Source organism: Mesoplodon bidens (genome assembly GCF_964165515.1).
Source record: "Mesoplodon bidens genome assembly, contig: HAP1_SCAFFOLD_490, whole genome shotgun sequence".
NCBI lineage: Eukaryota > Metazoa > Chordata > Mammalia > Artiodactyla > Ziphiidae > Mesoplodon > Mesoplodon bidens.
The window spans coordinates 287,108-299,614 of NW_027671500.1; the positions used below are offsets into that span (position 1 = coordinate 287,108).

Sequence of the window (12,507 nt, forward strand, 5' to 3'; positions counted from 1 at the left end):
CAGAATGCGAGAAGAAGAAACACTCATCAGAGGTCAAGAATATCAATCCCAGGCTGGCTGAAAAAGATCCGCATCTGGCCACATTTTAGGGTGCACGCTATAAATGACCCAGCTGAAGGTACTGTGGAAAATTTTTCATTAGGTTCTCTCAAGAGTAATTATTCTAGTTTATTCAGTGCCTCATATTTAAGAAATAGCTATGAAATATTAAGCAGTATTCTTCTTTTATTCCATGTGTTCAAATTGAAACTTACTAAGCCAGCTGGTACTGTTTTAACCATGGAAGTAAACATACATTTAAAATTCAAAATTTGGTTCATGTTTAAGAGGGAAGATGGTCTCTAGTTATGGTTTAGACATTAGCTGATTTTTGAACGTTAGCAACAACACATCCCTCCCTGAAACCATGTTTTGAGATTTCTTTAAATTATTAGACATTATTTAGAACAGGATTATACTGACATAAAAGTTGTACATCCATACAGAAAATTCCTGTATCCTATCACTCCAGTTTCAGCTATTAATAATATATAGCATAGGTGAAGTACATTTGTTACAATTAGTGAAACAATGTAAGTATATTTTTACTAATTAAAAGTCCATAGTTCACCTAAGAGTCACACCTTGTGTTGTTATATTCAATGATATTTGAAATATGTACAGTATTATTTGTCACCATTATGGTGCCATAGAGAAATGCGTACACTAATGTTCATAGTAGCATTATTCTTAGTAGCCAATAGATAGAAACAATCCAAAGTCCATGAGGTGATGAATGGATAAATAAAATGTGATATCTACACAGAATGGAATAATTTTCAACCATAAAAAGGAATTACAGTTTGACTTATTCTACAAAATGAATGATCCAAATAATATAAAAATTATATTATTGTTAGTGAAATAAGGCAGGCGCAGAAAGACAAATATTATATGATTCCACTTGTATGAGGTACCTAGTGTAGGCAAACTCACAGACACCGGAAGTAGAAATGACCAAGGTCAGGAGGCAGGAGTAAGGTGGATTATGATTTAATGGGTACAGAGGTTACGTTGAAATGATGCAAAAGATTAAGATGTAGATTGTGTTGATGGGTACACAGCATTGTGAAAGTTAGAAATGCTAGTGAACTGTATACTTCAAAATTAGGAAAAGCATAAATATGTATATTTCATCACAATAAAATAAGTCAACAATCCAACAGAATGGACGATGAATGAAGGAGCAACATATTTGATTAGAAGGAAGCTGAAAGAGTCTTGTAACATTTCAAGAAGAAGGGGGATTTGGAGGGACTTTCAAATGGGCAGAGGGGCCGTGGGACTCTATACTGAAACATAGTGCAATGTTAGTGTTCAAGCTTTTTCAGACTGACACTTTCAAATTGATTAGGTTCCCTACAGCTAGAAAGCTAAAGGTTCTCTTCCTCATTTCTGAAATGTTCCTCCCCTTTGCCTTCCTCCACCCACCAGGGAGGTTTGTCCAACAGCACCTCAGTCCACACTCAGTAACCACCTGCATCCATACACTCCCACCCTGTGTCCACATTAACGAGGCTCTCTGAGTAATTCCTGAGCAGCATCACCAGTGTCCTGACACTTACTCTGTGTCCTCCTAGAGCCCCATGAGGACCGTTTGGAGGAACTGCCCTATGTGAGGGCAGTTGAAGAGGCTCCTTCTACCTCCAGGGTAAGCTCCCCTTATTTATCAGAGATTAAAAGTTTGCTTCATTTCTTTCTTTTCCAATTGATTTCAGATCTGAAGATCTACAATGTTCAAGACAGCTGATGTATACAATTTTGCTTGGTTGGATGCATGCTGATTGAAGCTCTTTCCCAACAGATAACTTATTCAAAAGGCCATTTAAAAAATGGCAACATCAGTTAGAAACTGTAGGGTCAGACACACTTTCCTCAGCAGAAAATTTCCCTCCTTGAAATAGACTTTTGTATTTGCTCCTCAAAGTGGACCTGAGAGGTCTTCCAGGCAAAGATCGAGCCTTTACCACAGCTGTCTTCTCTGGTTTCTTTTGGGGCCATTGACTCAACAACAGTTTCCCATTTGCTTTTCTGAGGACAAAAGAAGAGATGAAATACCTGTGTCCACAGAGCACATGATGCTGAGATCCTTACACTGTTTTCTCTTCTCTAATCACAGGTGGATTGGACAGCAAACAAAAACGGTATGTATTCAGAGATCACCCCTGTGCTGAGGAACAACCTAGATGATGAAGAAGGTGGGACTCTCTTGCTGGCTTTGCTTGGAGAGACACCCTGATTCAGGGTCCCTACAGGGATGAGGGCTGGGGGTGTAGAGCTAGAGACTGATTTCCCAGTAAAGAGCCATGCCCAAGTTCTATGGTCCTGGAAGTAACTGCATCATTTAGATGATGTGGGTTTGTGTGTATCAGGGTTGGGGTGGGGTCCATGTGTGAGCCTATGTGCTGTGATTGTAAACCTGCATGCGTGAGCGTGTGTGTGTTTCCTCAGGAGATATTTCCCTCTTACACAGCACAATTCACCTGGCAACAAACCTCATCACCACTGCACACTGTCTGTACACTACCTTGTTCTTCCCTCAACACAGCTGTTGCCCAGATTTGGTTAATATTCCTTTTCCTCAGAAGGAGATGGTGCAGAGATAAATGTTCTCAGCTCTTGACCTCCTAAGTGGAAAAGCCAAACTGAGAACCCAGGGGTGGGTCCCAATGTGGGTGCTCTGGATCCCTGACCTGCACTTACCACTCAGCCAAGGGATCCTCAGTCATGGAGCAAGGGAGTCCCTGCATCCGTATCCTTGGCTGGAAGTCCTAGCATCTCCAAAGGTCCAGACCTTGCCCATCAGGTGGCCTTAGTGGTCACAGAATCCAGGGCAGCTATGGGTGGACTTATCAGTTGACTTTGGCACAGTCATTAATGTGAAATTCACCTCAGGACCTGCATTCTCCTGGTCAGCTCCCAGATTCTGAGAGGTGTGAGACCCCATGTATACAGTACAGGTCATATCTGTCAGTGCTGGTGTCTTTGCTTAAACAAGGCCAAAAGCAGATAAGAATCAGGGAGCTATTTTATTGTATTGGATAACATTACCATAAGCCTTAGAATTGGTCAATTCCTGTAGCCCACACCCAAGGACTCAAAGTGGAACCTGACTGTTAGACTGTACACTTCTCCTGCACAGCTGGGTTAGAGACAGGCTGTGCTCAGTCTGGGCTCCTTCTTCATAACGAAGTGTCCCACTTATGGAACAGCTCCCTAGAGTATGGACAGCCGCTGACTCAGTGGGCATACTTACATTATACAGAAACCAAAGACTGGGAGAAAAATATGATACGATTGATAGTGGCTGTATCTAAAGGGTAGGACTTCAGTTTTGTCAAATCGTGTGTATTTGATTTTCTTTAAGACAAGTGATTAGTGAATAAAATAGCATATTTTGTCTAGGATGGAATTCAGTCCTTTAAGGAGGTTGCTGTTAATCAAGTTATAAAATATTATACAACAGAAGACATGATAAATGCAGTAGCTGGCATTGTGGATGCTGGAGAAAGAGTGATCTGGGAAAAATCAAGAGACAGTGGCAATTTAGCAGAAGCTCAAAAGAGGCAGGAGGGGTCATTGGTCTCTGTCATTGAAACACAGCATTCATTTAAGTGTTTACCGTTTTTTAGATCGATCCTTCCCTTCTGATTAGGCTCCCCTTAGCTAAGAAGCCAAAGCTCTGTTTTCATTTCCTTCCTCTTGTCCTTTGCCTTCCTTCTTCCCCAAAGAGGAAGGCCCAACACCAGCTCAGCCCACACTTACTAACCTCCCACATCCATAGACACCCCCCATGTCCTCATCGAGAAGAAAGCCACTGAGTAATTCCTGAGCAGCATCACCAGTGTCCTGACAATTACTCTGTGTCCCTCCAGCTCTCCCTCAGGATGTGGCGGTTGACCTGCACCATGATAGGACAGAAGAAAAGCCTCCGTGGGTCCCCAAGGTAAGCTGGATTTTTTCTGGTCTGAGATAGAAATATTGCTTTATTTCTCTTTCAATAGAATTAAGTTATGAATATTTGAGGGTATTCCTTCCAGATATATACAACTCCCTTGGTTGGGAGAATGTGGAGTGAGAGTCTATTACCAACTCATGGTTCCTAATTCCACAGGACATTAAAATTGACAGCATCCATTACAGCCTGTAGAGTATGGATCTCTCTCTCCTGCAGCGATTTTTCCTCTAGGAAAAGAATTCTGTAATTTGCAACCTAAATGGACTTGGAAGTTCCATCCTCCCAGCAAAGTTCTTGCCTTTCTGCCTGAGTAGGTTTGCTCTGGTAACCCTTGCTGGATTCCCTGGACCACTGTTTCTTATGAGGTTTTCTACTGTCAGCAAATGAACAAAAGACCTGAGCATCACTGTGACCTTATCCTCATAGTGTTTTCTCTTCTGTATTTGCAGGTGGCCTTCCCAGAACGTGAAAACGGTATGTATTGTGGAATCAGTCACTTGGGGAGGAAGAACTTTGAAGATGAGAAAGTGGGACATTCTTGCTGGTTTTCGTGTAGAGGGCAAACTGATTCCAAATTTGTGCTGGGAATGAGAGTAGGGGTCCTGGTGATAGAAAGAGATTTACAAGTAATGTGACCAATTACTATAGTCCCAGGAAGAAGCTGTATTACGGTTAGGTGGTGTAGGTTTGTGTGCATGAGACTGGGTGTGTCTGTATGTGAAATGAGTGGGATGATTCTGTGTGTGTATGTGAACTTTTTGTGTTGTGTTTCCCTTGATTTATGTTCCCCTAAACATCACTGTTACTGGGGCCAACTTTCTAAAAAATATTCCCATCACCACTGCATCATGAATGGGTATGGATATAAAAATAAATATACTGTACACTTTCAGTGTGTGCATTGATTTTATACCAAGTGAGCCTCATTTAACCTGGAAAACAAATCCTATCACCACCCAAGCAAATGTTTACTGGATTTTTTTTCTTTTGGCTGTGTTGGCTCTTCATTGCAGTGCGCGGGCTTCTCATTTCGGTGGCTTGTGTTGTTCCAGAGCACGGGCTCTATGTGCATGGGCTTCAATAGTTGTGGCACTTGGGCTCAGTAGTTGTGACTTGCAGGCTCTAGAGCACAGGCTTTGTAGTTGTGGTGCACGGACTTAGTTGCTCCATGGCTGGATTCTTAATGAACAAAACTGGGTTTCAGCATGCCTACTACTGGTTCAATTACAACTTCATTTAATAAGAAATCTCATCTCTTAGTAGGTCTCATAGCATTCTGAATGGTTATGATGCATCTCTCTGCCACTTCCCTCTTTCTAACTGTTTCCTATTAGAGCCTCGGGATGAGTCCTTCCCCCTTACCTGAAGCACCTAGTGCTAGGCAGGCCTCCTTCCTTTTGCAGGGAGCCCATGCTTGTACCCACATGCCACAGCCATTTCTGAAGGAGTCCGAGAAAGAAGGAGCCTCCAGGAGTAGATGGAGGAAATTCACTCCACCTTTCTCCTTTGAGGCTAATATTCACTATCGGATTCTGTGCTAAGGAAACGAAATGTCCTTCTCCTGTGGAAAGTCTGTCTTCCATCACTTGTGCCGGCCCTGTTTCTGTGTGCTGGGCAAGGAACACTGCATAAGGTGAAGAGAAACCCCAGAGATCTACCCCACGTATTGAGCTCAGGGTAGGCACTGGCTCTCTCTGTCCTGTCCATAATCCATCATTCATCGTGGTTGTGACTCTTGGACAGTCACTTTTCTCTCTAAATTTCCACACCCTCCACCATAACATAAGGGTTACAACCCCCACTTTGCCCTCCCCTTCACCCCCAACAGGGCTAGGTGTCAGACATGATCATGGATATTCTCCATGAGCTGTAAAGCATTGTTCCCATGAAAAAGCTGAAGAGTAAACTTGAATCCCTCCTTTACTTGTTGCCGTCAAATCCATCCTCTCCTTTCAACAGCTATGAAATATCCAGCTTATTCTTGCCATCATTCAGGATTGAACACTTATAGAGCTTTTTGAAGCACCGGTCCTTTATTTTTCAAACATTTTACCTATATTCAATCATTTTTGGCCCCATGACATAATGCTAAAAGTAGGCCATATTAGCATTCCTACATCTCAGAACAGGGAACTGAGGCAAAGAGGGATCTATATATCTTTCCCAAGTACATGCTTCTTCTAAACGGGATTTGAATCCAGTCCATCAGTCATTGTCCCAATGGTTTGCTGAGTTTCTAGACATTCTCAGTTAAATAAAGATATTTGCCCACAAAACCTGTCTGTTGGGTGTTTTCACTGCATAGCAAACTGCAAGATCTTCCTAAGTCCAACTTTGATTCAGGAGGCTCTGCTGGGCAGCTGGTGAGGAAAGGGACCAAAGGATTGAACTGTAAATAAATTATTGGTAATTTCCCCATGGTCTTCTGCCAGCATGATGTCAATAGTTGTCTCTATTGTAATGCATTTCCCAGGATGCTGCTCCCAGAATGCGAGAAGAAGAAACACTCATCAGAGGTCAAGAATATCAATCCCAGGCTGGCTGAAAAAGATCCGCATCTGGCCACATTTTAGGGTGCACGCTATAAATGACCCAGCTGAAGGTACTGTGGAAAATTTTTCATTAGGTTCTCTCAAGAGTAATTATTCTAGTTTATTCAGTGCCTCATATTTAAGAAATAGCTATGAAATATTAAGCAGTATTCTTCTTTTATTCCATGTGTTCAAATTGAAACTTACTAAGCCAGCTGGTACTGTTTTAACCATGGAAGTAAACATACATTTAAAATTCAAAATTTGGTTCATGTTTAAGAGGGAAGATGGTCTCTAGTTATGGTTTAGACATTAGCTGATTTTTGAACGTTAGCAACAACACATCCCTCCCTGAAACCATGTTTTGAGATTTCTTTAAATTATTAGACATTATTTAGAACAGGATTATACTGACATAAAAGTTGTACATCCATACAGAAAATTCCTGTATCCTATCACTCCAGTTTCAGCTATTAATAATATATAGCATAGGTGAAGTACATTTGTTACAATTAGTGAAACAATGTAAGTATATTTTTACTAATTAAAAGTCCATAGTTCACCTAAGAGTCACACCTTGTGTTGTTATATTCAATGATATTTGAAATATGTACAGTATTATTTGTCACCATTATGGTGCCATAGAGAAATGCGTACACTAATGTTCATAGTAGCATTATTCTTAGTAGCCAATAGATAGAAACAATCCAAAGTCCATGAGGTGATGAATGGATAAATAAAATGTGATATCTACACAGAATGGAATAATTTTCAACCATAAAAAGGAATTACAGTTTGACTTATTCTACAAAATGAATGATCCAAATAATATAAAAATTATATTATTGTTAGTGAAATAAGGCAGGCGCAGAAAGACAAATATTATATGATTCCACTTGTATGAGGTACCTAGTGTAGGCAAACTCACAGACACCGGAAGTAGAAATGACCAAGGTCAGGAGGCAGGAGTAAGGTGGATTATGATTTAATGGGTACAGAGGTTACGTTGAAATGATGCAAAAGATTAAGATGTAGATTGTGTTGATGGGTACACAGCATTGTGAAAGTTAGAAATGCTAGTGAACTGTATACTTCAAAATTAGGAAAAGCATAAATATGTATATTTCATCACAATAAAATAAGTCAACAATCCAACAGAATGGACGATGAATGAAGGAGCAACATATTTGATTAGAAGGAAGCTGAAAGAGTCTTGTAACATTTCAAGAAGAAGGGGGATTTGGAGGGACTTTCAAATGGGCAGAGGGGCCGTGGGACTCTATACTGAAACATAGTGCAATGTTAGTGTTCAAGCTTTTTCAGACTGACACTTTCAAATTGATTAGGTTCCCTACAGCTAGAAAGCTAAAGGTTCTCTTCCTCATTTCTGAAATGTTCCTCCCCTTTGCCTTCCTCCACCCACCAGGGAGGTTTGTCCAACAGCACCTCAGTCCACACTCAGTAACCACCTGCATCCATACACTCCCACCCTGTGTCCACATTAACGAGGCTCTCTGAGTAATTCCTGAGCAGCATCACCAGTGTCCTGACACTTACTCTGTGTCCTCCTAGAGCCCCATGAGGACCGTTTGGAGGAACTGCCCTATGTGAGGGCAGTTGAAGAGGCTCCTTCTACCTCCAGGGTAAGCTCCCCTTATTTATCAGAGATTAAAAGTTTGCTTCATTTCTTTCTTTTCCAATTGATTTCAGATCTGAAGATCTACAATGTTCAAGACAGCTGATGTATACAATTTTGCTTGGTTGGATGCATGCTGATTGAAGCTCTTTCCCAACAGATAACTTATTCAAAAGGCCATTTAAAAAATGGCAACATCAGTTAGAAACTGTAGGGTCAGACACACTTTCCTCAGCAGAAAATTTCCCTCCTTGAAATAGACTTTTGTATTTGCTCCTCAAAGTGGACCTGAGAGGTCTTCCAGGCAAAGATCGAGCCTTTACCACAGCTGTCTTCTCTGGTTTCTTTTGGGGCCATTGACTCAACAACAGTTTCCCATTTGCTTTTCTGAGGACAAAAGAAGAGATGAAATACCTGTGTCCACAGAGCACATGATGCTGAGATCCTTACACTGTTTTCTCTTCTCTAATCACAGGTGGATTGGACAGCAAACAAAAACGGTATGTATTCAGAGATCACCCCTGTGCTGAGGAACAACCTAGATGATGAAGAAGGTGGGACTCTCTTGCTGGCTTTGCTTGGAGAGACACCCTGATTCAGGGTCCCTACAGGGATGAGGGCTGGGGGTGTAGAGCTAGAGACTGATTTCCCAGTAAAGAGCCATGCCCAAGTTCTATGGTCCTGGAAGTAACTGCATCATTTAGATGATGTGGGTTTGTGTGTATCAGGGTTGGGGTGGGGACCATGTGTGAGCCTATGTGCTGTGATTGTAAACCTGCATGCGTGATCATGTGTGTGTTTCCTCATGAGATATTTCCCTCTTACACAGCACAATTCACCTGGCAACAAACCTCATCACCACTGCACACTGTCTGTACACTACCTTGTTCTTCCCTCAACACAGCTGTTGCCCAGATTTGGTTAATATTCCTTTTCCTCAGAAGGAGATGGTGCAGAGATAAATGTTCTCAGCTCTTGACCTCCTAAGTGGAAAAGCCAAACTGAGAACCCAGGGGTGGATCCCAATGTGGGTGCTCTGGATCCCTGACCTGCACTTACCACTCAGCCAAGGGATCCTCAGTCATGGAGCAAGGGAGTCTCTGCATCCGTATCCTTGGCTGGAAGTCCTAGCATCTCCAAAGGTCCAGACCTTGCCCATCAGGTGGCCTTAGTGGTCACAGAATCCAGGGCAGCTATGGGTGGACTTATCAGTTGACTTTGGCACAGTCATTAATGTGAAATTCACCTCAGGACCTGCATTCTCCTGGTCAGCTCCCAGATTCTGAGAGGTGTGAGACCCCATGTATACAGTACAGGTCATATCTGTCAGTGCTGGTGTCATTGCTTAAACAAGGCCAAAAGCAGATAAGAATCAGGGAGCTATTTTATTGTATTGGATAACATTACCATAAGCCTTAGAATTGGTCAATTCCTGTAGCCCACACCCAAGGACTCAAAGTGGAACCTGACTGTTAGGCTGTACACTTCTCCTGCACAGCTGGGTTAGAGACAGGCTGTACTCAGTCTGGGCTCCCTCCTCATAACGAAGTGTCCCACTTATGGAACAGCTCCCTAGAGTATGGACAACCCCTGTCACAGTGGGCATACGTATATTTTATAGACAACAAAGACTGGGAGTAAAATATGATACGATTGATAGTGGTGGTATCTAAATGGTAGGATTTCAGTTTTGTCAAATCTTGTGTATTTGATTTTCTTTAAGACAAGTGATTCGTGAATAAATATAGCATATTTTGTCTAGGACTGAATTCAGTCCTTTAATGGAGGTTGCTGTTAATCAGGTATAAAATATCATACAACAGAAGACATGATAAATGCAGTAGTTGGCATTGTGGATGCTGGGGAAAGAGTGATCTGGAAAAAATCAAGAGACAGTGGCAATTTAGCAGAAACTCAAAAGAGGCAGGATGGGTCATGGGTCTGTGTCATTGAAACAGAGCATGCATTTTAGTGTTTACCATTTTTTAGATCGACCCTTCCCTTCTGATGAGGCTCCCCTTAGCTAGAAAGCCAAAGCTCTGTTTTCATTTCCTTCCTCTTGTCCTTTGCCTTCCTTCATCCGCCAAAGAGGATGGCCCAACACCAGCTCAGCCCACACTTACTAACCTCCCACATCCATACACACCACCCCATGTCCTCATCGAGAAGAAAGCCCCTGAGTATTTCCTGAGCAGCTTTACCAGTGTCCTAATTGTTACTCTGTGTCCCTCCAGCTCTCCCTGAGGATGTGGCTCATGACCTGCACCGTGATAGGACAGAAGAAAAGCCTCCGTGGATCCCCAAGGTAAGCTGGATTTTTTCTGGTCTGAGATAGAAATATTGCTTTATTTCTCTTTGAATAGAATTAAGTTATGAATATTTGAGGGTATTCCTTCCAGATATATACAACTCGCTTGGTTGGGAGATTGTGGAGTGAGAGTCTATTACCAACTCATGGTGCCTGATTCCACAGGACATTAAAATTGACAGCATCCATTACAGCCTGTAGAGTACGGAGCTCTCTCTTCTGCAGCGATTTTTCCTGTAGGAAAAGAACTCTGTAATTTCCAACCTAAATGGACTTGGAAGTTCCATCCTCCCAGCAAAGTTCTTGCCTTTCAGCCTGAGTAGGTTTGCTCTGATAACCCTTGCTGGGTTCCCTGGACCACTGTTTCTTATGAGGTTTTCTGCTGTCAGCAAATGAACAAAAGACCTGAGCATTACTGTGATCTTATCCTCATAGTGTTTTCTCTTCTGTAATTGCAGGTGGCCTTCACAGAACGTGAAAACGGTATGCATTCTGGAATCAGTCACTTGGGGAGGAAGAACTTTGAAGATGAGAAAGTGGGACATTCTTGCTGGTTTTAGTGTAGAGGGCAAACTGATTCCAAATTTGTGCTGGGAATGAGAGTAGGGGTCCTGGTGATAGAAAGTGATTTACAAGTAATGTGACCAATTGCTATAGTCCCAGGAAGAAGCTGTATTACGGTTAGGTGGTGTATGTTTGTATGCATGAGACTGGGTGTGTCTGTATGTGAAATGAGTGGTATGATTCTGTGTGTGTATGTGAACTTTTTGTGTTGTGTTTCCCTTGATTTATGTTCCCCTAAACATCATTGTTACTGGTGCCAACTTTCTAGAAAATATTCCCATCACCACTGCATCATGAATGGGTATGGATATAAAAGTAAATAAACTGTACACTTTCGGTGTGTGCATTGATTTTATACCAAGTGAGCCTCATATAACCTGGAAAACATATCCTATCACCACCCAGGCAAATGTTTACTGGATTCTTTTTTTTTTTTTTTTTTTTTTGGCTGTGTTGGGTGTTCGTTGCTGTGCACGGGCTTCACATTTCGGTGGCTTGTGTTGTTCCAGAGCACGGGCTCTAGGTGCATGGGCTTCAATAGTTGTGGCACGTGGGCTCAGTAGTTGTGACTTGCGGGCTTAGAGCCCAGTCTTAGTAGTTGTGGTGCACGGGCTTAGTTGCTCTATGGCTGGATTCTTTTTTTTTTTATTTGTGAGAGTATATTAATAATTTTTATTGATTACTTCTTTTTTTTCCTTTTCGGCTCAAAGATAATTTTTTTTATTAGTTTCTGCTTTATAACAAAGTGAATCAGTTATACATTTACATCTGTTCCCACATCCCTTCCCTCATGCATCTCCCTCCCTCCCACCCTCCCCATCCCTCCCCTCAGGCGGTCACAAAGCACCGAGCTTATGTCCCTGTGCTCTCCGGCTGGTTCCCACTATCTATCTACCTTACATTTGGTAGTGTATATATGTCCATGCTTCTCTTTCACTTTGTCACAGCTTACCCTTCCTCCTCCCCTTATCCTCAAGTCCATTCTGAAGTAGGTCTCTGTCTTTGTTCCCGTTTTCCCCCTAGGTTATTCATTACATTTTTTTTAATTCCATATATATGTGTTAGCATACAGTATTTGTCTTTTTCTTTCTGAGTTACTTCATTCTGTATGACAGTCTCTAGGTCTATCCACCTCATTACAAATAGCTCAGTTTCGTTTCTTTTTATGGCTGAGTAATATTCCATTGTATATATGTGCCACATCTTCTTTATCCATTCATCCGATAATGGACACTTAGGTTGTTTCCAGCTCCGGGCTATTGTGAATACAGCTGCAATGAACATTTTGGTATGTGTCTCTTTTTGAATTATGGTTTTCTCAGAGTATATGCCTAGTAGTGGGATTGCTGGGTCATATTGTAGTTCTATTTCTAGTTTTTTAAGGAACCTCCATACCGTTCTCCATAGTGGCTGTACCAATTCACATTCCCACCAGCAGTGCAAGATTGTTCCCTTTTCTCCACACCCTTTC

General features: G+C 41.9%; 1 long non-coding RNA gene across 1 annotated transcript; it reads left to right on the forward strand.

Moving 5' to 3' along the window:
• The first annotated feature begins 8,108 nt into the window (after positions 1 to 8,108).
• LOC308611286 lies at positions 8,109 to 10,461 on the forward strand. The gene is made up of 3 exons (XR_014014824.1): positions 8,109 to 8,171; positions 8,640 to 8,664; positions 10,399 to 10,461. It is a non-coding gene; the product is annotated as an uncharacterized lncRNA (long non-coding RNA).
• Positions 10,462 to 12,507: the final 2,046 nt, after the last annotated feature.